This window comes from Gymnogyps californianus, chromosome 2 (genome assembly GCF_018139145.2).
Source record: "Gymnogyps californianus isolate 813 chromosome 2, ASM1813914v2, whole genome shotgun sequence".
In the NCBI taxonomy this organism is placed as follows: Eukaryota; Metazoa; Chordata; class Aves; order Accipitriformes; family Cathartidae; genus Gymnogyps; species Gymnogyps californianus.
The window spans coordinates 86,224,888-86,250,135 of NC_059472.1; positions in this window are offsets into that span (position 1 = coordinate 86,224,888).

Below are 25,248 nucleotides of genomic sequence, written 5' to 3' on the forward strand. Positions count from 1 at the left end.
CCCTGATAAATTAGGACCACTCACATAAGGGTCGGGACCCAGCCTTAATCTTAATTAGTGCCATCGACACAATGCAAAATGGGCAAAACAACTGGGGATGGTTGATAAACCAACTAAGACAAGAGGCTGGAACGATAGGGTGCAATGAAGATGTCACCTGACCAAAACCCCCAAAAGAAGTCAGAACCCTCAAAGAAGGTCCTGTGGGACCTCAGGTTAAATCCTCAACTGGGATGAGAGACAAGAAAGACCTCAGAACCAGGCTGTGGAGGGAAGGTTTAAACCTAGGTTTGCCATGAGAATTAATGCATAGGAAACCCACAGCAGTTTTAGGGGCCGTGATCCAAGCTGCCCATGAAGCCAGCTGGCGTAGCGAGGATGCAGACCGCCCGTCCACCAACCCTTTTTATAAAGAATCCAGAGAGTCTTTAGATGCCGTTTGGCATGCTACTGCCCTGCTGACAGAAAATGAGTAGCACCCGTACCTTGTCCGGTGTCCCGGGTATGGCAGCTCAAACGTTTCAAGTAGGGCACCAAGGTGGGGCTGCATGTCATTATCGGTCTGGGCCCTAATAGATTCCCTGTAAGATGTTTGATCAACACTGGAGTCCAAATTTCTTGTTTTCCCTCTGCCTTAATGGCAACCCTGGGTATCTCTCCCCATGTGCGTGTTTGTGTTCAAGGAGATGGCAGCCAACCTCTCAGTGCACCCATCGCCTGGGTGGTGTTGCACCTTCCTGATGAACAGAGACATTGATGAGTTAAAGTTGCTTTTGTTCCTGACCTAAAACAGGCACTATAGCCCCACAAGCCTGACTGGACAAGCCACTTGTGGACAGCCCCGGCCAAAGTAAATTTCCGCTGGGGCACACACGGTCAACCAATTGGCAAGGCTTTTCCACCTGGACTGCCCTTGCCGAACCTGTCGACTCCCCCGGGAGTGCCTCGAGACCTGCAGATTGGGCAAGCACCATCTTTTAACCACCCCACCGAGAGGCTTAAACAAGGCCTCCTTTTGAGCGTGCATAATAACATCTGGAGCATTCAGACTCCTGACAGCAAGACCCTAAAAATTCCCCACAAGTGGATCCAGGGGTAGCCATCCAGCCTTTCCCCGCCGAGACCGTTTTCTTTTCTGTTCTGCAGGAATGTCATGGATCAATTCATGAAGTAGATGGGTTGCTGACCAGCAACTTTGGACACCACAGCCTGGTGGGCCTGGCCCTAGTTTTGGAGCAGATGAAGAAATAACCCTGTGTGTACTAGAGTTGGTCTGCAGCTTGCCTACCTGGCTGACCACCAATTTAGGACTGGTGCTAGGCACCCTCTTGCTCAAACAAGGCAGAGTGTGTATTCCCATCAACACAACATCAGACTGTTGTATCTCCATTCCAAATATTTCTCTTCTGCTTTAGCAGCAACTTGACACAATGAGAAAAGTTGCTCAAGACTCTGAGGCCTTGTGGAATGCACATCACACCAGTTTAATGTCACAACTGTTACCTCATTTGGGACTCAATCTATCTGGATGATGGGCCTCTATGATTCAATCTTTCTTACAATTCTTAGTTGCAGTTATCATAGTTACCTTAATTTTCAAATGTATTGTTAGTCATATTAAGAATGCATTAGGCATTAATGTTGTACAATTATCAAACTCTTCCCAGGACAGGTCCTGACGATTATGGAGGCATTAATCCTCCTGTGCCAGCCAAAACAACATTCTGAGTTTATATGCATGGAGGCAAGAGCTGCTCCCACCAGCACTCCATGGATCTTAAGGTCCCCTCTTCAGCAGTGATTTCTGCAGTCAAGAGGTGGATTGTGGGGAGACGATCCAGACCGAGTGGCAGTGCTTTGGTCGGGGCTCTGACCTCTCCTTGTTCTGGGCCCGAGCTTGCCTGGCAACTGCAAGCCCTGAGTTTGCCCAGCAACAGCAACATGATGCTGCTGGGAGGTGACCACAGAAACACCTGAGGAAGGGTGTATAAACCACTCCCTGAGAGCCCAATTCGAGCGCTCCTGAGGAACAGCTGGCCCGTGCCTTGGTGATCTTCCCTTACTTGGGATGCCAGGTAAGGATAATTCCCTGGGAATTGAGTGTACCTACTAGGTAGATGATTATCAGGAATTTGGAAAAGAAGCAGAAGAGTCCCCACTCGCAGGGTGGTGTAATTGTCATCTACTTAATAAGTGCCTTATCCTAATAAACCTCGCTTTGTGCCTTGGACCCAGAACCTCATTCCTTCAAGGCGTAGATAGTGGCAGAGGGTCTGACCGTAGCACCTCAGCTATTTCCTTAAATTAAACCAATGAAATCTGTCTGTTGAAAGAGCATTACAGAGTATACTGTAGAGGCTCTTTTTTTTTCTTCTTTTTTTTTAAACCACTTTCACCAATAGGAATATGAATTGCTGAATTTTATTCTAACATTCAGAAGTCAATTTGAGGGGGTAAAAATGAAACTAAAGTTGTTTCCTTCAAGGCTTATCTATTTGTATCTTGCTATTATTATTTTTAAAATAAATTATTCTTTTTTTCTACAAGTGTACTGGTACTGTCATTGTTGTTAACTTATGCAACACATTAGAGGTTTGAAGACTTTGACACTTAAAGGAAAAGCTCTTATGACATTGCAAGAAGCCCCTTCACTCTTAAAATGTCCAGTGTGTCTACTGCAGTGAAACTATGCAAAAGCTCTCATATTGGGAAACTTGCTTGACTTGTTCTTGGCAGGAGATCCAAATGGGTCGATGTCTTTCTAAATGAGATTTCAAACACTGAACTGCTTTATGTTTTAATATGATGATACTTGGGAGAGTAGTATTATATAATAGTCTGCTTGTTCCACCCAAAATGAACGTAGTAGAAACCAGAAGACTGAGGAGATTTACTATGTCCGAAAATTGTGATGAGGATGCTGCCAAGCCTCTGATGTTGTGAGACAAGAGTGAAAGAAGTTTTATCTGTTTTGTGTATTTTGTTTATAAATATTTATGTATTCTTATGCATTCTAGCAAAGAAACAAAGATGAGCTGAAAAATCAGAAAACAGAACAGAAAATCTTTTCCGTCCTTCGCATAGGGAGAGGTCTTATAATTTTTTTTTAAGGTTGGTAATAATCTGTTATGTTACCTGTCTATCTTCATGGGAGGAAGATTGTATAGGAAGTGGTCATTGTCGAAAGTACCATTGGTGCCATGGTTCCTTGATACTGCTGGTGAAGGAATGTACGTGGATCTCCATTCTTCAGCAGTTACCCTGAAATAAATTGTCAATTTTTTCTTTTTTTTTTTTTTTTTTTTCCAAAAAGCATTTGCAAGAGGACCATGTAAAATACCAGCTGCTAGGAAACACTGATGGCAAAGTTTCATCACAATGTTGGTATGTGTTGAAGTATTTTCTGAAATAGTTACTTTAAACATCTGATAATAGCTTCCCTAGCAGTTTTGTAATGACTAGTTTTGATGCTAAGCTGCATTGGATCTAAATATTTTCTTCTTTTTTATCAAAGTCCAATGTGATTAAATTAGTAGAATGAAAGTCGTGGCTCTCCAATAAGTCAGAACCTGTCGAAACATCGTGGAATGAAATTACAACAATAGTAAAACTTTTTAAAATTTATGAAATTACTATAATCAAACTGTAGGCAGTAAAAATGCTTCAGTACTAAAGTATGTAGAGCTACAATTTTAACTAACATCAGTATATACTTCCTTTCTTAAACAAAAATAATTAACAGAGGTAATAATTGATTTTTTTTTTCAGCTAAGTACCTTTGTAGGCATACTGCATAGTAAAACATTAGCAAGAGGATAATTCAGTGGCACTACTGCTTGTACATACTTGTTTAGGAATACTGAATTAAGTCACTCAGAATATATCTGAAGCTTTGGAGGAATTTTTGCTTTTTCTTTATCTGAAATATGGAAATATATGTGTTTCTTCATCATTTTTCTTAACCTCTGTTTCTCAGTTGGCCCCAAATTCATAAATTCATTTCTCTGACTTTTACACCCTTTTCCACTGTGAAATCTGGGATTAGTTTTCTACCTTCTTTTAGGAGTTTTACACCATGTGCCAGTACTGAAGTAAATTCAGTGCATAAAACAAGTATCAAAATATCTGTATCCTTTAGGAGTGTTCAGTTGACTGATACAGTGAACACCCTTTACATTGAGCTTGTAGCATAGTTGAAACATAAAGGCAAATCCGCCCTATGATTCTTTAATGACAGGCGTAAAATAAATAGTGTGGGGAGAAAAAAATATCTGCACTATTCTGAGACTGAAATCTTGGTAGAGCTGTTCTGAATTAGGAGCCTGATTCTCATTGCTTCAGCATAGCTCCATCAATGTGAGCAAAATGTACGTTAGCATCCTGCACTTGAATACTCTTTGCACAAAGACCGACTCCTGTTTCTTGCACCTCCAGGGATACAGATGGCAGTCAGTGAATAAACAGTAAGCACTGTGTGTTGCAGGGCTTCCCTGTGCTGAAGAGGTGAAGATGCTGTTTTTCCTTTAGCACCAGACAAGTTTGGAGGCATAAAGGAGGAGGCAGTTCAGCAGAGACTTTCACATTAGGTCTCAGCAGATATCTGAAGACAGCAAGTCGTTAGTTCTCAAGTGCAGAATCAAAAGATATATAAGAAATATCCACTGTGAGTCATGCCTTTGGGTTCTTCTACTCAAAGTGAAAGATTAGAAATGCTGAATATGTGACTTGTTCAACTATAATTACTAAGGAGAAATAAAATAAATAAATAAATAAATAAATTTGTTTACCTTGCCACAGACTTTTTTTTTTTTTTTTTAATTTTCCTGGATTAATTCTAAAGGTTCATGGAGGTGAACAAAGTCCTTTTTCTAATCTTACTTTTTTAGGGGGGAGAAGAAGTGATGAGAAACTGAAGACTAGAGTTGCAAGAAGTCTTCATTTAGACTGGTAAGATTATGTAATTTAAAATAGTACTAGTCTGTCTAGTCCTATTCAAAAACTTAATGTAGATCATACTTTCTGACACCTATTAGTACATTTGTTTTGGTTGTAATATGCTTGCATTTTGCAAGAGCAGACATCCAGATATAACTTCTGAAATTATTCTGAGACTTGAAGAGATTACAATTTGATTCTATAGGTATTTTGATCTCTCATATCATCTGTCATCATTTTCTCTTGCATCTTAACCTAAATACTTCAAGTGCTTTGTGTCAATTAATCCTAACATACTTTTCAAGATAAAAATCAAATGCATGTAAGTGATTAATTAAAATGGGAAGATAATGACTTGACTTGTTCAATATCAGAAGCAAATACCAGCTTTCTTCCTCTAGAGACTGGTCCAAATATCAGTGCTGGAGTATGTCTCAGCAGCTCAAACACGTGTTTTTGAACCACTACTTTTCTTTCAACCCATTACAAAATTAGAGAGAGCCCACTGCAAAATTAGAGACTTTTTATAAATTTGGAATGTTTGGATTTGTTTCTGATTTGGGTGTATTTCTATATGGAACATTTTTGTGAGCACTAAGCTATATGTTCTGTGCTAAATTGTCTCCCATGCGTGTGAGATACTAAAAGCTTAAAGTGCCTTACAGAGCCCCATACATGCTGCTGTCAGCATTTTCTTCCTCTTTTAAAGATGTATTCTTTTCCTAAGTCCCTTCCTTGCAGTGTTATCAAATCAGAGGGAATAGATGTAGTTTATATAACTTGGGAATTCATTTTGATGAATTCCCATCAGCAGTTTTCAAAACCTCTTTTCATTTACTCTTCCAAGTGTTTACAAATGCTCTAAAATTATAATTTGTTTCCCAAGTCACTAGCAATGATCTTTGTGATGTTTCTTTTTCAACTTTTCAACTGCCAATATAGCTGATTTATGTTCTTTTTTGAAATCTTCCCTTTGGTACCACTGATAGGGCAATTGTATTTTGCTGAGCAGTAACATGCTGAAAATTAATAGACTTTGTTTCCTACTGACATTGTAAGCTATCCAACACTCCAGGCTGCAGCTGGTTTTTGTTGGTTTTTTGTTTGTTTGTTTTTAAGGAAAAAAGCATCCATTTCCTTCTGCATGCTTGGTGTCTCATTTTCTTACATGACTGCTATTAATGTGAGTTATATAATTAATTGATTTTTTTTCTTACTGTGGCACATGGAATTCTTTAAACAGTAATAGTCAAAGTACTGGCAAGGCACATAAAGGGGAAAGAGCTATAAATGAATGAACAGACATATATTTCCCCCTCTTCTTCTTAAGGATGGAACTATCATAATTGATAGCATAAAATTATTGTTCAGTCAGTGAGTAAAATTATGATTACTGTATGGTCCTCAGAGAGAGTTAATTAAAAAATTTTAAATCGATTGGTCCATTATGGAACTCTGAATATTGACAAGCTGTTATTAAAACTCAAGCCAAATGTAATGTTTACAAACTACAGATGGAGTTAAACAAGTAACTCAATTCACTGACGGAAATTTTTAAAATTCCTTTGGAAAGGTGCATCTGATAAAGTTCAGTGTGAAGTTAGGTAAAAAAAATCTTTTAAAAATTCCAAACTTTGAAAGGCTAGAATGTTTCCTGGCTTTTCAGTCTTTTATTATTGAGGAAGTAGGTAAGTTACCTTTTACAGATTCATTTCAACTGCTCTATGCATCTATGCATCATATAGGGCGATTTCCACTGCCCACTCCTCTTCCCCCACTATATCTTTAGATATTAATGTACTGCATAGCTTTACTTCTAATTTTTATTTCCAGAAGGAAGGAAAACTACTTCTCTGATGATTCTCTAAACCTTACAGTGTCACAGATGATAAAGGGTTTCCATTCCCTTTGCTTGGTCACTGAGTTACCCTACTCTTTCTTCAGGTTGTGTTGCTGCTGGGTCTTTTTTACCTCAAGAAATCATTTACTACAATCAAAGTAGTTTCTGTTATGGTAGTTAAATTCCCTAGAAATAGTCTCCTGGAAATTGCTTGCTAATGCCAAAAACACTTGAAAGGTTTCAGTCTTTTATAGCCATTAGTGATATTGCCTTATGTGCTACCTGAATGAGCTGTTATATATCAGCTTTGAATTATTACAAATCCTAGAACTTTTCTCAAGATCAGAGGGAAAAAAGGTCAGAGTTCAAATTACATAGCTTTATATAATTTGTGTTGTGATTATTTTGGTAGCCCAGATTATGAGAGTGGACTGCAATTCTTTGTTTAGCGTGCAAAAGCATTGCTGCCCTCTACCACTGCAGTCAACTTTGTTGATGTGGTGGGTTGACCTTGGTCATCTGCAAGACCTCCACCTAGCCACTCTCTCACTCCCCCTCCTCGACAGGACTCAGGGAGAAAATAGGATAAAAAAGGTCCTATGTCAAGATGAAGACAGGGAGATCACTTACCAATTACCATCACTGACAAAACAGACTCAATTTGGGGAAAAGTAATTTAATTTGTTGCAAATTAAAATAGAGTTGGATGGTGAGAAACAAAGTCAAAAAATAAAACACCTTTCCACCCACCCTCCCTTCTTCCCAGGCTCACCTTCACTCCTTCATTCCTGACTCCTCAACCTCCTCCCCCCCAGCGGTGCAGGGGGATGGGGAATGGGGGGCTGTGGTCAGCCCATAGCAGCTCCTCTCTGCTGCTCCTTCCTCCTCACACTTTTCCCTGCTCCAGTGTGGGGCCTTCCCACGGGCCACAGGGAAACACCTGCCCCACCAGGGTCCCTCCCGGGGCCACAGGGGCATCTCTGCTGGGGCGCCTGGAGCACCTCCTCCCCTCCTCCTGCTCTCCCCTCGGGGCTCGCAGGGCTGTTTCTCACCCTGTTTCCCTCAGACAGCCCTGGCTGCCGGGCAGCGTTTTGCCCTTTCTTACCCAGGCTTTCCCCGAGGCGCCCGCCCGTGGCTGAGGGGCTCAGCTGTGCCCTGCGGTGGGGCCACTGGAGCCGGCTGGAACCGGCTGTGTCTGGTGTGGGGCAGCCCTGGCCGCTCCTCACAGAGGCTGCCCCTGCAGACCCCCCTCCCCCCGAACACCTTGGCATGCACATCTAATATGGAAGAACACTGGAAAGTAATTTAAAAGTTTTAGTCAGTGTCTGTCATGCATCTTTTGTTACAGATTCATTGTTATGAGTCCTGTTTTGTAAAATTTTTACTGTAGCCTTCTACACTCTTTTTGCAAATTACATTACACAGACCTTTGAAAACAACACGTCTTTGAAACTCCTAAAAATTTTGCTTATCACCTCTCTAGTACTATGAGTTTTTATTTAGCTTACTCTGGGTTTTTTTTGGTAGGGGTATCTATTAAATAGTAATTTGAGATTTGTTGCAGATTAGTTTCAAAACTGGTTTGCAGTGATGGCTGTTCATATAGCTTGTAACAAGCACCAAAATCATAGCTGAATTTTCAACAAGGTACCCTGAGGTAAAAGGGTATTGCATTTACTGTCAGGTCAGAGAACATTGGTTTAAACTCTCAGCAATACATTTTCTACCTGACCTTGCCACCAAAAAGCAGCTTTGAGTCCCTAAACTTGTTGTCAAAAGTTATATTCAGTGACACTTGTTTTTTTTCAATGCCCTCAAATATTAGAATGGTGTCTTAAAATACTTGGAGGATACTAGTTACAGCTTATAAGTCCACTTGTGTTAGAACCTTTAACTGTAAAAAAGAAATACTTCTTAAATAGGTCTTGAGGGTATTAGAAATGCTAAAAATGACACAGGAGCTGTGCTCCTGACATATTTCAGGATATCTTGTGCCTAATGTAGCTACATTCCTACACATTCACTTCTGGTCTGTCTGCCTCAAAGGAGAAAACTTCATTTCCTGTTTCCTTCCACAAGGCTTCTGTAAACGTGGTAAGTCCAGGAGGCTTTTTTTAGTGAAAACGTTTACTAAGAAAGAAGCATTAGGGCACATTTTAAGAAAGGTGCCGACTGTGACAACCTGCAGGAAAATGGCTGCGGACAGTGCTATCAAGTTATGACACCACTGAGACTGCGGGAAAGGTGTAGTACCTTTCCAGAACAGAATCGAAGCATGGGATCTCCACGCATAGCCCAGCAAATGTCATATTTTTTGCCATCACGAGCAGAAGCCCCCTGACCCCACTATTGCCCTGGGGTGTGGGGCGTGGGGCTTGCAGGACCTGGCACTGGCATGGGCGGCGCTGGCTGCCCTGGCTGTCTGGGGGTGACTCCTGCCTCTCTGGGGAGAGCTGGGACTGTGCAATACTATCTGTGCTAACGGTGTGACAGCCACGGCCATTGCTGCATGACAAACCCCAGCCTGGAGTGTCCCAGAGGCTGGGGGTGGCCAGTGAGTGCTAGCCATGCTGCCCTGCATGCCTGGAGAAGGATGTGGAGGGTTTCTGAGGAAAGGTATGAAAATGAATCTCAGCAAGCTTAGGGCTGAGGAGGAGGAAATCCCTTCCATAGATAGTGAACACCGTATTTCTCCTGGGAGAGACCCAGTCCCGCTATTGTTGCTGGGGACTGAAACTCTCTGCTTTAGGAGCCAGAGGAGCCCTGGAAGTGTGAGCAAAACACCAAAACAGAGGGGTAGAGACAGGGTTAGGTTTTTTTGTGTAGAAGAAATTTAATTGTATCATTGAGACTTTCCTGTAATAATTTGAACAAAATGTGTTGTACATAGACTAATAATTTGTGCTATTGGTCTCTTAAAACATGTGTTAGACTGTCAGTTCTTAGCTCCATAGCATGCATTACACTTAACAACCCGCCATGAGAGTCCCCCTTGCAGGTTGTTTGGATTTCTTTGAGATCTGCTCTTTCCCATATGACAAAATTAGTTGGCATAGAATTTGGATAGGAAATTTTCTTTGCAATGTGCTTTTCCCGTGCTCAGAGAATTCTGAGCTGTGTAAGCTGGAAAGGAGGTCTCAGCTTCAGAGTCTGCATCAAAAATTCAAGTTAGATGCTCTTGGGAGTGTCTATTTAGAAGACTTTTTAGTTGTGTAAGGCTAGTTAAGCAATAGGTAATACTTTGTGATGATTGACTTATTAAGCTAGGAAAATAATAGAAAAATCTTAAGTATGTAAGGACTTTTTTGACACATATATAGAACCCTACATATAGCTGATTGTTATCTATATCTGGTTTACTGAATAAAGATCAGGGCACCTTCTGTCTTGCTGCTTAATATAGATACATAGCTATTAGCTGAATCTTATGAATGTAACTTGTGTTTCTTACCTTGGCATATTCTGACAAACTTAAGCTGTTGAGTGACCTACTTTACCTTCCGTATTGATTTTCTTTAAAGCTATTTCTTTGTTTTGTTTTGGAAAGCTAGCACGCACTTGTACTGGCCACAGTATTTCATACACATTGTCGTGGTTTAATCCCAGCCAGCAACTAAGCACCACGCAGCCGCTCGCTCACTCCCCCCACCCAGTGGGATGGGGGAGAGAATCGAAAAAAAAACCAAACCTTGTGGGTTGAGGTAAAGACAGTTTAATAGGACAGAAAGGAAGAAAATAACAATAATGATAATAATAATAAAATGACAATGATAATACTAAAAAAATTAGAATATACAAAACAAGTGATACACAATGCAATTGCTCACCACTTGCTGACCGATGCCCAGTTAGTTCCCGAGCAGTGATCAGCCCCCTCCCAGCCAACTCCCCCCAGTTTATATACTGGGCATGACGTCATATGGTATGGAATATTCCTTTAGCCAGTTGGGGCCAGCTGTCCTGGCTGTGTTCCCTCCCAGCTTCTTGTGCCCCTCCAGCCTTCTTGCTGGCTGGGCATGAGAAGCTGAAAAATCTTTGACTTAGTATAAACACTACTTAGCAACAACAGAAAACATCAGTGTGTTATCAACATTATTTTCCTACTAAATCCAAAACACTGCACTATACTAGCTACTAGGAAGAAAATTAACTCTATCCATCCCAGCTGAAACCAGGACACATGTCTATTTATATATGATGTTTTGAAATGCCCTAATATGAAACTTTGGTCTTGATCATACTCAGTCTTCAGTATTGATCTTTTTAAGAGAGCAGAACTGGGGAGGGGGGTGGGGGATGATTGGGAGGAGTGAATTGGGAGGGATGGAGACATGAATCATTTCTTGGTGACTTCTGTGCTTGCTTCTTTGTGCATTGTTCCAAAGTTCATATGCTGACACTTACCATGGTTAGATGTATCTTGTTCACTCTCCTACAGCAATGGAAACACAGTACTTTTTTTTTCCAATTACTTTGTTTATTTATTCAAACTTGATTATAAACATATTGGATATCTTAACATTCCTCCTATTGATGTAATAGGAGTGTTGATTTAAACAGGCAGTACTGCCACCCCTCTTTTAGGCCACTGTGTTCACACATCTTAAGACAGAATCATAGAATCATAGAATATCTCAAGTTGGAAGGGACCCATAAGGGTCATCAAGTCCAATTCCCTGCTCCTTGCAGGACTACCTAAAACTAATCCATATCACTCAGAGCATCGTCCAGATGCTCCTTGAACTCTGACAGACTTGGTGCCATGACCGCTTCCCTGGGGAGCCTGTTCCAGTGACCGACCACCCTCTCAGTGAAGAACCTTTTCCTAATAGCCAATCTGAACTTCCCCTGATGCAGCTTCATTCCATTTCCTCGTGTCCTATCGCTGGTCACCAGAGAGAAGAGATCAGCACCTCCCCCTCTGCTGCCCCCCTTAAGGAAGCTGTAGACTGCAATGAGGTCACCCCTCAGCCTCCTCTTCTCCAAGCTGAACAAGCCAAGTGACCTCAGCTGCTCCTCATAAGTCTTGCCCTCAACACCTTACACCATCTTGGTTGCCCTCCTCTGGACACATTCTAATAGTTTGATGTCCTTCTTACATTGAGGCACCCAAAACTGCACACAGTACTCGAGGTGAGGCCGCACCAGTGCAGTGTAGAGTGGGACAATCACCTCCCTCAACTGACTAGCTATGCTGTGCTTGATGCACCCCAGGACACGATTGGCCCTTCTGGCTGCCAGGGCACACTGTTGACTCGTATTCAACTTGCCATCAACCCAAACCCCCAGATCTCTTTCTGCAGGGCTGCTCTGCAGCCTCTCATCCTCCAATTTGTACATATAACCAGGATTACCCCATCCCAGGTGGAGAATCCGGCACTTGCTCTTGTTAAATTTCATATGGTTGGTGATTGCCCAGCTCTCTAGTCTGTCCAGATCTCCCTGTAAGGCCTCTCTACCCTTGAGGGACTCCACGGTTCCTCCTAGTTTAGTATCATCGGCAAACTTACTTAATGTATGTTCGATTCCTCCATCCAGATCATTTATAAGAACATTAAAGAGCACTGGCCCTAAAATCGAGCCCTGGGGAACCCCACTGGTGACTGGCCACCAGCCTGATGTAACCCCATTTACTATAACCCTTTGAGCCCTACCCATCAGCCAATTGCTCACCCAGTGTATTATGGACTTGTCTAGATTTGTGCTGGACAGTTTATTCAGAAGGATACTGTGAGTGACAGTATAAAAACTTTGCTAAAATACAAAAAACCCCACATCTACTGGCTTCCCTTGGTCAACTAGATGGGTGACCTTGTCATAAAAGGTAACTAAGTCGGTTAAGCAGGACTTTCCCCTCGTGAACTCATGCTGGCTGTGACCAAGGACTGCATTGTCTCTCAAGTGTTTTTCAATAACTGCCAGAATAACCTTCTCCATAATTTTACCAGGCACTGAAGTGAGACTGGGAGGCCTGTAATTACCAAGGTCTTCCTTCTTTCCCTTCTTGAAAATTGGGACAACATTTGCTACCTTCCAGTCAATTGGGACCTCTCCAGACTCCTAAGACTATTGAAAAATAATAGAGAGAGATCCCACGATGACATCGGCCAGCTCTTTCAGTACCCTGGGATGAATCCCAGTGGACTCCATAGATTTATGCACATCCAGCTGGAGCAGCAAGTCTCAAATAAGTTCAGAGTTGGCTGGGAGTTTATCACCCCCTCAGTCACAGTCTTCCGACACAGGGCTCTGAGGGTCCCAGAAACCATCATCGGTGTTGAAGACAGAGGTGAAGAAGGCATTAAACGTCTCTGCTTTGTTTACATCCCTATTTGTGAGGTGACCGACCTCATCAAGTAATGGACCGATGTTATCTCTGATCCTCCTTTTGCTGTTAACATATTTAAAAAAGCCATTTTTGTTGTCCTTCACAGTGCTGGCCAGCTTGAACTCTAATCAGTCTTTGGCCGCATGAATTTTCTCCCTACAGTGGCAAGGGCGTCTCTGTAGTCCTCCCGTGTCACCTGTCCTTGCTTGCAATATCCATAGACTTTCCTTTTCCACCTAGGTTCTAGAAGAAGATCCCTGCTTATCCAAGCTGGCCTCCTACCCCACTTGCTTGGCTTCCAACACTGTGGAATTCCCTGCTCCTGCACTCTTAAGAGACGGCTCTTAAAAAGTGACCACAATTTATGAACCCAAATACCATCAAAAGCAGATTCCCAGGGGACCTTACTAACCAGCTTCTTCAGCTGCCTGAAGTCTGCTCTCCCCATATCCAGGGTCGAAGTTTTGCTGGCAGTTTTTCTCCTATCTCCAACAATCTGAAACTCAGCTATTTCGTGGTCACTGTGACCAAGATTGCCACGAACCACCACTTTGCCCACAAGACCCTCTCTGTTTACAAACAACAAATCTAGGAGGGCACCTTTCCTAGTTGGCTCCCTTAGTACCTGCACCAAGAAGTTATCTTCAATGTGCTTCAGAAATTTTCTGAACCTGTTTGTGTCTGCTGTATGATATTCCCAGTTGATGTCTGGGAAACCAAAAACATCCATAAGGACAGTTGATCTAGAGATATCCCTTAATTCCTTGTAGAAAAATTAATTGGGGTCATCATCCTGGCTGGGTGGTTGATAGTAAACTCCCACAACAACTTCTGCTTTAGTTGCTTTCACCTTCATCCTTACCCAGAGGCTCTCAACCGTGTCATCACCAACTGTAAGCACCATACAATCCAATCCTTCCCTTACATACAGTGCCACCCCCCTGCCTTGCCTGTCCTGCCTATCCCTCCTGAAGAGCCTATAACTGTCCATCACGGCACCCCAGTCACAAGACTCATCCCACCAGGTTTCACTTATGCCAATGATGTCGTAGCTCTGGGACTGGGCCAAAGCTTCTCGCTCCTCTTGCTTATCCCTCATGCTGCACGCATTAGTATAAAGACATTTCAAATATGTTCCAGTGTACTCAGCACATTGTGGAGCAGACTGAAGGACCTCACTAGCACATTGTCCCTCAAACATTGGCGTGCCATCCCCAGGCTTATCACTAGTGAGCCTGGTTTTATCCCTTTCCCCCTTCAAATCTAGTTTAAAGCTCTTTTGATGAGCCCTGCTAAGTCCTGTGCAAAGATCCTTTTCCCCCTTTGAGAAAGGTGTACCCTGTCTGTCAATAGCAGGCCTGATGTCTTGTAGACCGACCCATGATCAAAAACCCCGAAGTTCTGTCAGTGACACCAGTCACAGAGCCAGGTATGGATCAAGCGGGTCTTCCTGTTTCTTCCCTTGTCATTCCCTGCAACTGGATGGATAGAGAACACTACCTGTGCTCCTGATCCCTTAACCAGTCGTCCCAAGGCTTGAAGTCTCCCTTGATTGCCCTTGGACTTCTTGATGCAACTTCATTGCTGCCTACGTGAAAAAGCAATAATAGATAAAAATCTGAGGGCTGTACCAGGGTAGGAAGTTTTCTCTTCAACCCAGGCCCCAGAGAGACAGCAGACTTCCCTAAGAAGTGGGTCAGGTTGGCACACTGGGCTTTCTGTTCCCTTCAGAAGAGAGTTTCCTATGACAATGACCTATCTTTTATTCTTTATGGAAGTGGTTTTGATGTGGGGCGTAGGCTGACTTAACCTTGGCGACACCTCCAACCTGGATGAACCATCGTCCTCATCGTTGTTCGGTTCCACTTGCAGAACCTTGTACCTATTATGCAAGGACATCTGGGAAGGTGGGGTAGTCATGAAGGAGATGCACCTGCTGCACCGGGCAGGAACTTGTTGCCATTGCCCCCTATCCCTTAAGTCACCATGTTCTGCTGGGTGGAGAGAGGATAGGGAATCCTCCATGTCGTGTGTCCTGTCTGCCTGTTGGGTCTGTCCCAGGGAAGGTAGGGTGCGATTCCAGCAGTCTATCTTTCTCTCAGGCTCCCTTATACTCCTCAACCTAGTCACCTCCTCCTGGAGCTCAGTCACTAAGCAGAGGAGTTCCTCTACCTGGGCGCATCTCCCACAGGTGTGTTCACTACTGCCATATGGTACTGGCGTAAAAGTAGGGCACACCCTGCAGCCTGACACCTGGGTGGCAGCCTGTTCCCATCGGAGCTCTGTCTGGGAAGCTGCGTCAGTCGCTGCGGGTGCAGAGTTTAGAGAGGCCATGGCTTTCCGCCGGGTTGATACCATTGCTCCCTCGTCCAGCCAGCAGAGCTACAGTGCCCTTCCGCGCAAACTGCCGCGCCATGCCCAGGTCGCTAGTGCTCCCCAGGGGTTGCTTTTATACGTGGGGGCGGGGCTCGGCTGCCGTTGCTCCTGGCCCCGCCCAGGTCTCGTCAGCCGCTGCCGTGTGAGCTGCGGGCTCCTGGCAGGTCTCGGCTCCCCTGAGGTTCCTCTGGTTCAGGAACCCCCCTGTGCACCGCGCTGGTGCGCTCCGCTGCGGATCATGCCAGCACCAGAGCTGCTCACCTCAGCAAGATGAGTGCAGAGAGATTGTGCAGGCAGGGTATATACAACTTAAATGTATAATATAACTATTTACTGGTACACACATGTACATAAAAGATAATCAAGGGTTAATGAGCTGTTGGTTTAAGCATTTGTATGTTCACCACCACCAGTAAGCTATCCAAAGATGCTTTCCTCACATGTGTTGGTCAGGAGGGGAAGGATTGTCTCCAGTGTCCTCACCATTTCTGAGTTGCTGTCTGCCACTAGCTTTGATGCTGATGACTTTGCCAGATATTTCCCAACTAGACTCCTCGTTTATTTATTTTTAAAAGATTTTATACCATACCCTGTTGGTGCTTTTCCTCTGGAATTTTTTTGCTACTGATGATCCGCATCTCACTCAGTTTAACCTCTGTCTGGAGTTTTAGCTTATTTTTCTCCAAACATTCCTACGGTTTTTCTCACTATTTAACAATTTTTAGTGAAATCTGAGCTAGGGTCATGCAGCTTTGCCACATCAGAGCTGGGTCTTGGATCCTTGATACACAAGCAGCTAAACCTCTGTATGGGGAGCAGCAAGTTTAAAGCAGGGGATTAAAGAGAGGGCTTCAGCTCCACTCCTTGAAGACTTAGTATATTTTGAACCATGGTGACACTGACATGGCTATGCTTGGTAATAGGGTCTGGTATCAGGCTGACCCTCTGCTTGCTCCTCTGCCTAGTGGGAGGTAGCCACCAGCAGGGTTAAGGATGTTCTTAGCAGTAGCAATAATATCTATACCTAGTATTGCTTCTGTTACCATGGTTCATTCAGGATGTGATGCTGCTGTGAATTCAGGCCTTGAGCTGTGATTTGATTCAGCTTTTCTTAAAAACAGAGACATATTAATGAATGCTTGACAATTTCCTGAATGGTTGTTAGTTCAGGACACCAAAATTAATGAAAATGTCTCTGGCTTTAGTAGTTACAAATGTAATTTTACCTGTTAGATGATATAATGCTCTGTAGTATATATATAACTTTAAGTACCAAAAAATGTTGTTAAATACTGGCTTTTATGTATATGTGTGTTTCACATATATATCACTGAAGAGCAACCAGTGAGGGAGCAATTGTGCTAGGGAGAGATTTGGATCTGTCTACTAGATATGGAGATTGTTTCAGTTCCCTTTCTATGTTGGGAGGGGAGTAAGAGCTAAAGAAGGTAGTGAAGTAATTAGGGGAAAGGAAGTAAATGGTGGGGGGATTACAGTAGGGAAACCACTGAAATGGAAGACAGTCACTTTGGGATAGACTTTCTCTAGATGTGTGTCACTCATGCTGCTGCTGCAAAAGCAAACAATCTATGTGTGACATTGCTTGCCATCAGTCTGCAAGCTATCTCTATGAAAATATGGTAAAAAAACTTACCATAAAATGTTCCAGTTGATAATGATAGATTCTGAATATTTGCTTCTACTTGATGGAAAAAAAAATTAGACTTCTATTTAAAAAAAACAAACAAACATTTCTTTCAAACTGAATAGGAAAATGAGATTCCTTCAAAGGATCTTCTGCATTTATTAATAATATGAGTGAATTTGCAAGGTGGAGAAAGATTCCTTCAATCATTTTTGTGTATAACATTGAAATAAGTAACTGTTCAGACAATTGGATGTGATCTAATGTAATCAAGAGTACGAGTCTACTGTGACAACACTGTAATAGATGATTGTGTGTTCATAAAGGATGTTTAGAATTAGTGAATCAGTTCCTATGTTATGAAATATTTAAATTGCTAGCATACTTGGCATTGGTATAACTGACAGTAGAAAGTTGTTGAGTACCTACCAATTATCTCAGCTGATGATTTTTTGGCAAGTTCAACTCAGGAGTGAATTTTGGTTTGTGTGGCAATGTTAATTGCCTTTTCCCTTGGTTCTTCCCTTGCTTAACTGGGGAGAATAATTGGAAGGAAGCCTTTAAAAATTTCAGAGGGTGTGTTTTTAGAAATACTAGTTTTAAAGGTCTTGTACTTGCCTTCAGCATTGTTAGTGATCTCTCTTTGTTCTGTAATTATAACACTGAAGATAGTAAACCTTTACATTCTCAGCTTGATATAAAAGCAGTTTTTCAAGTCAAAGTAATTTACAGTGTAAGACTTTTCTCTGTAAATTAATAGTTTTCCTTTACTCAGAATTTGTTTTTTGCTAGTGTGCGTGTGATTTTCCCTTGCTCTTTTTAAACTGGCTTTTTTTCTTAGGCATAGTCTTCAATTGAAACTTCTAGTTGCAAAAGATCAGAGTGAATAATTACAATGAAAGGCTATTCCAGACGAAATAGCAATATAAATTAGTTTCTCTGAAGTTTTACTAATTTTTTTCCCCCTTAATGTGTTCTTCTTCCTCCATTGCTGGAAACAGTAAACAATGCACTTCTTGTTTATATCTGGTAGATTGTGTTGCTTCAGGATATATGAAGCTCTCATGGGATATTTTTACACTTGGATGCCATGTCTTCGGCTCCCCCAAAGCATTCTTTCTCAAGGTCAGTTGTAGTTTATTCGTATGTTAGCAGACAGAACATTGTTTCAAAAGAAGTTGAACTAATAAAGTCCCATTTCTAATGGATATGTGCTCTACATCCTCTAGAGTTTCTTCCCTCCCTTCTCTTCATTGAACCCTAGCTGTTCCTCAAGCTTGTAACTTCTGCCACTGGACAGAGGACAGGAGTGGCTCTGCTCTTGTGGATCATTGTGTCTTTATGGCCCATGTCTGTTGCCAAACCATGTGTGATGGCTGCATTCTTCTTGCATTTCCCACTGCAGGGACTTGCTCTGTCTTTACAAAGCCTGTGGGAATTTGATTTTCATTTGGGGTCTTTATTGCTCTGTCAAGTCTGGTTGAAATAGTCCAATTGGTCAAAAGTTTACTAAGATTATGCTGAGTTGGCGTAACAAACTGAAGCAGGGATAGGCAAGCAATCTTAGGAAACTTTGGAAAGTTCTGCAATTTATTTCATTTATCTGTACTCATCCAATAATGTTGAATAAGCAATGAAATTTCTGACATATCTCTAACGGTTTAATAAAAGACACTATTTTCCTAAATGTTGTCGCATTTACTATCAGCCATGTATTAGGTTCCAGTTCAACAGCTCTTATAATTTGGTTTTGACAAATTGATATCTCACTTATTGTTGAAGTATTTTTCTTATCACATTGTGGTTAGTAAAGGCCCTCTTTTGTTACCATTTCATCACATTTTCTTCCTAAACTATCACTTCATCTTATGTACAATGAATGGTTCTGGTTTAGTACCTTTTAAAATGAGTACTAAACACAAGCCATAGATCTTAGTGGTTCATATAAAAATGAGCATATTGTTCAGTATTGCAGAGCCTGATTGCACATGTCTGTGATAATTCCCGATGTGTACAAAGACACTTCAGTGGCTGTCATTTTTGTGATCACTTAAATGAAAAAATCCTTATCTGCACAGATGGCTTTTCCTATGTGTCTTTTAGTGATCTGACTAATTTCCTTTTGGAGTATAAATTGCATATGTTGTAGATAAAATAAGCTGGCTCTCATGTCTAACAATTATATTTTAAAGGAATATTAATATAGTCTTAGTATCAATCTTAATGTTTTCTTGAGCAATAGCTAGTTTTAAAAGTTCAGTGTACTTTTAACCATTTGATCAAATTTTGAGTTCAGATCTTGGTTTAGAATTATCTTTCCTCGATATCATTTGGATAACAAAGTCTTGGTGAGCAAAGTGAGCTAAAAAAGTAATAGCCTCTCTCTAAGATTCTACGTAATTGCAGAGCTATCTGTATCATAAATGATTTTTTGTGCTGCTTAAACAAAGGAAAAATGGGAACTAATAAAGATGGGAGGACCTCTAGTTTGCTTATTCAAATCAAATACAGCGTGTCCTGCAAGAATGTTAGATCATCAGAAAATGTCCCTTTGAATTACTGCAGATGCAGATGTCTCCTTCCTTCATTCTTGGACTGAATGTTCTCAGCAGTTCTAGCTTCAGCTACGCTAGGCTTCAGCACAGACTGTGCAAATCAATATGATGGGGTGTTTGTGAAGCCTTTGTTGTCATCTAAACATGAAATTAACTTATTCAGCCAGATTTTTCTGTGGTGTTTTGAGGGGAGGGTTCATTTATGTTTTGACTTTAAAAATCCATGCATTGTAATAAAACTGATTCTCAAATAGCCTTCACCTTACAAGTTATTTTTTTTGCAATTTATGTTTGGGCCTTTTTATTTATGTAAATGCATACTTAGAACGCAAATGTGATTTTGCTAGTTTACTTGTCTTCTGATTGTGTTTATATGTCACAATTACTACAAACCTAAAAATATTTTTTCTGGGTTTTTGTCCTTCAAATTATCTCTGTCTTGATTTTTTATGGGAAAAATAATTTAAATACCCATACTAGTTTAGATCTTGTGTGGAAATACGAGGTGGTGCTCTAAATACTTTCACTTCAAGCAGTTTTAAAAGCCTATTGGGAGAAGAGGAAGCTTGTTCAAGTGTGCTGGTTTTGGCTGAGATAGAGTTAATTTTCTTCACAGTAGCTAGTATGGGGCTATGGTTTGGATTTGTGCTGGAAAGAGTGTTGATAATACAGGGATGTTTTCATTATTGCTGAGCAGTGCTTACACAGAGTCAAGGCCTTTGCTGCTTCTCACACCACCCCACCAGCGAGCAGGCTGGGGGTGCACAAGAAGTTGGGGGGGGACACAGCCAGGACAGCTGACCCCAACTGACCAGAGGGATATTCCATACCATATGACGTCATGCTCAGCATATAAAGCTGGGGGAAGAAGAAGGAAGGGGGGACGTTCGGAGTGATGGCATTTGTCTTCCCAAGTAACCGTTACGCGTGATGGAGCCCTGCTTTCCTGGAGATGGCCGTAAACACCTGCCTGCCGATGGGAAGTGGTGAATGAATTCCTTGTTTTGCTTTGCTTGTGTGCGCAGCTTTTGCTTTCCCTATTAAACTGTCTTTATCTCAACCCACAAGTTTTCTCACTTTTAACCTCTGATTCTCTCCCCCATCCCACCAGGAGGGAGTGAGCAAGCGGCTGTGTGGTGCTTAGTTGCTGGCTGGGGTTAAACCACAACATCAAGGTGTATGTTTTATTAAGAGTGGATGCATCTTTGCTTGCACTGATGTTCAATAGGTGCTGCAATATTTCAGCAGAGAAATTGTATTTGTATCATTTGTACAAGCAAGCAATTTCATCCAAATTTTCTCATACATCTCAAAAAAATAGATTTTTGTCCAGAAGCTTTTTGATTGTATGCTAAATTTCTAAATGCTTTTTACTATTTTCTCTTCACTAGGTCTACCTAAGCTCTACTCTTTGCTCTTCTTTTGGTTCCACAACTTAAGAGTGTTCTATGGCACTCTCAAACCTTCAATAATTAATGTAAATACAATGAAAATAATAAAGATTATATAATAAAGAACATCTTAAAGTCTCCTATGCAAAGTTCAACTGGCAAAACAATTCAACAGAATTCAACAAAAGAGTTATTCTCAAGTTATCTCATAAGATAAGTAACAGTATACAACAGGTTGTTTATGTTGAACCTCTCTATTCAAATACTTCTTGCCTTGCATTGGACATCTTTCTCTTTTCCTAGCAAGGACTGGTGCAATAGCGTGCTGTCATTCACAAGTTAAATCCACATTTCTGTCCAGGTGCATCTACTGTTTGGATTGCCAAAGACTGACTGCTGTGATCCAGCTTGGGCCCCAGTTTGGGTGCTGCTGCTGCTGGGTTTCTGTGGTTTTCTTGAGCAGTCTCTTCTTTAAAAAAAGTGTTCAGCAGCAAGGTTCATCACGCCAATGCTGCACAAGCACTTTTGTATTGGCATTAGAGGTGACAGGAGCAATACAGGAGCAAGAACAAAGATCTGAAAAGGCAAAAGATGGTGATGGTTTTTATGAGCATCATAAATCATCAAATGTGACATGAGTCTTGAGTACAGCAAAGATGAGGAACAGATAGCCTTATTCTGTTCAATAATGTATTTGGTAAAGTCAAATAAGAGAGACTTATGTCAAGACATTTCTCTTCAAAAAAGAGATTAGGATAACACACACAACTTTAACTGATGTGTCAGGGTTTATAAAATTGAACTACACTCCAAGAGACTGATGTTGTCTTCTCTGGATGTTTCGCAGAGCAGCAGATCCTTCAGCAAGCTCTCTATCTTGTTTTTGCTGTCTGGGAATTCTGTATTTCCTGGACTGCTGTGTGCTATATGACATCTTTGGGACATACTTGGCCATATTCTGACATCTCACTTGCCAGTTCTTTAACTACCCTAGAATGAGGTGCAACAGACCCAGATAATCACAGAATAGGTGGTTTACTTGAAATACAGTCTCTATTCATTTTGGTGTGTGGCTCGATTGTGATGCTTCAAGAGGAACAACAGAGGAAGTACAACTTAAAATCAACTTTAAAATGAATAAAAAATTGTTAAATAAATTTTAATAAATAGACAATGTCCTTGTATGAATTTATATTTCTGTGTGATGCTTTTGATTCTGGAGGAAAAACACAGGAAAAGCAAAATACACAGGAGCATACAGTTTCTAGATGCTTGCATGTGCAAACATTAATGTGCTTGAATGTCCACAAAATGTATAGACAAAGGTGATGTCTTGGTTTCACCCCATCCAGCAACTAAGCGGTATAACACAGACACTCACTCACTCCCACCCAGTGGGATGGGGGAGAGGATCAGAAGGGTAAAAGTGAGAAAACTTGTGGGTTGAGATAAAGACAGTTTAATAGGGAAAGCAAAAGCTGCGCACACAAGCAAAGCAAAACAAGGAATTCATTCACCACTTCCCATCGTCAGGCAGGTGTTTACGGCCATCTCCAGGAAAGCAGGGCTCCATCACGCGTAACGGTTACTTGGGAAGACAAATGCCATCACTCCGAACGTCCCCCCTTCCTTCTTCTTTCCCCAGCTTTATATGCTGAGCATGACGTCATATGGTATGGAATATCCCTCTGGTCAGTTGGGGTCAGCTGTCCTGGCTGTGTCCCCCCCCAAATTCTTGTGCACCCGCAGCCTCCTTGCTGGTGGGGTGGTTTGAGAAGCAGCAAAGGCCTTGACGCTGTGTAAGCACTGTTCAGCAATGGCTAAAATATCAGTGTGTTATCAGCAGAAATCCAAAACATAGCACCGTACGAGCTCCTATGAAGAAATTTAACTCTATTCCAGCCAAAACCAGTGCAGGTGACAAAGGAATCTTTTCCTCATTCTTTGAAAATAAGAGAAAGCAATGGAATAATGGCGCTCAGCCAACTTTGGAGACCCCATTAAGAATCTAGCAAAACATTTTCAAACTCTGAATATAATAGCAGAAGAATTCCATGCTGACAAATAAGTATACAAATGGCTGTCTGAAGAATGGGAATTGCTACTGATAATTCTCAAAGCCCATTTTCTAATTGCATCTACCTATCATATATGCTGAAAGCTCATTATCTATAAACCAAACATTTCATTTTGACATCCATTACCATGATGTCTGATTACCTTGTATTTCAATTTTGGTAATCTATAAAGAGACATAAAATTTACAAAGGCAAGCTGATGGGGACTTGAAAACATTTCACAGGACCAAGAGAAACACTACAAAGTAAAAAAAGATCTAAGCTGAAATTTGACTATAATTAGGGCATAATAATTGTCTTATTTGTTCATGGGTTTTTTTGGTAGTGCATAAAATTAACAAGCAAAACACCTGTCAGAAATATGTTGGCAAGCAGGGTTGTATCATCTCAGTGTAGTTCTGAAGTATTATCAGGTATAATCTTTGAACACAGAATCCTTGATATTAAACACTGTGTGCACCATCAGCAGCAGTCCTCTCTGAGATGCAGTTAGAGATTCTGAGCTTCACTCTGTAATATCATAGGTAGAGAAATAAGGTATAGAGTGAAATTAATATCAGAACAGATTTTCAAAAGGTTTGCAACTTTATTGGTTATGTTTCATATTGAGAGAGGACAGTAAGTTTTGTTGTTGGGGGTTTTTTTTAAATCCATTTAAAAAGATACGCACTTGCTTGAGGTATGTATACACATCAAAAGAGAATCCAAGAGTTCAAAACTTCCTTTTTTGCTCACTGTTTATTTCTAGCACTAAAACATAATTTTTGTGTGAGTGATAATTTTTGACTGACTGAGGTATAAACATTGCAATGTTACTTAAATACAAATTTACACATTCATCTGTCTTACAATAATACCTATTTGTCTAGAAAATAATAAAATATACAGTTGGTGAATATTTACCTTCCTCCCCACCGTTCTGTAGTAAGGGAGATAAAATCTGTTTGGATACATGTCTCCTAACAGTTGGCATGCACCATTAAATAGGTGCACAGGAGAAAAGGAGAAAGGAAAAAAGAGAGTGGAACATAATTCCATGTTACTGAGTGGCTGACTGGGCAGGATTGCAGAACCAAGGTTGATTCCTGTTTTAAAGTGGAAAGTCTATATTAGTACTAAAAATGGAAAGCTAGCATTCAACAAATTATACTAAGGAATTTGTAGTAGTTCTGTGACAGAAACAACAAATTATACTAAGGAATTTGTAGTAGTTCTGTGACAGTAGCTTCAAGTTTGGGTAAAATGTTTGAGTTTTAGTTGTTAGAATATTTCTTCGGTTAAAGTTCCAAACTCCTTTGAGATTGTTAAACAATACTGAAGATTTTTAGGTATAACGCAAAGCAAAGTGTTTCTTTTTCTGTTTCTTTATGGCCCAGAGCACTCATTACAGATGTTACTCTAATAAAAAGGTGGTATTTGTAAATATTCATATCTGAATGATCTTGTGTTATTTAATTTTTACTTTCCAAATTTCAGCCATTTAAGTGCTAAAGGTCTGCAAAAAAAAAATTCTTATCCACTGTATCTCCCGTTCAGAGTACATTGTAGAGAGATACTAATTTATTTCTGTAGTTTATATGTACAGCATGGAGTACATTGGATGTGTTCCCACCTACTCATTTTATTTATAATATTAAAGATTTTTAGTAAGGTTGTTTCATTTTCTTTCTGCAATGATGGGTTCTTAGAAATGAGTTGGAATAAGGAGTAAAGGTGGATATGAGTGTGGCTTATGTTCATAATCAGCTCTATTAACCCTCTGTGTTCATTTGATTTAATCACTACAGTCAGGTTAGCCTCTAAAAGTTAGGCCTCTCTAAGGCAAAGAGGTGTTATACTGATGAGTACCTTTTTGAAATTTTCTTTTGTTCTTTCTGAGAAATAAATTTGCTCCCTACCTTGAAGTATTCTGGGTTTGGATTCACAAATATGAAACAATAAAATATATTCAGTTTGGAAGATGGACCACTGGTGCCAGTGAGCTTAATTTGACTTCAACAGGTCACAACTGAGCACATCAGACACTTTCTTGAGGGGGAGTAGGGTTTTCTTCTGTTCCAGATTCTTTATATTAACACAGTCCTTTCAGATGGAAGGAAA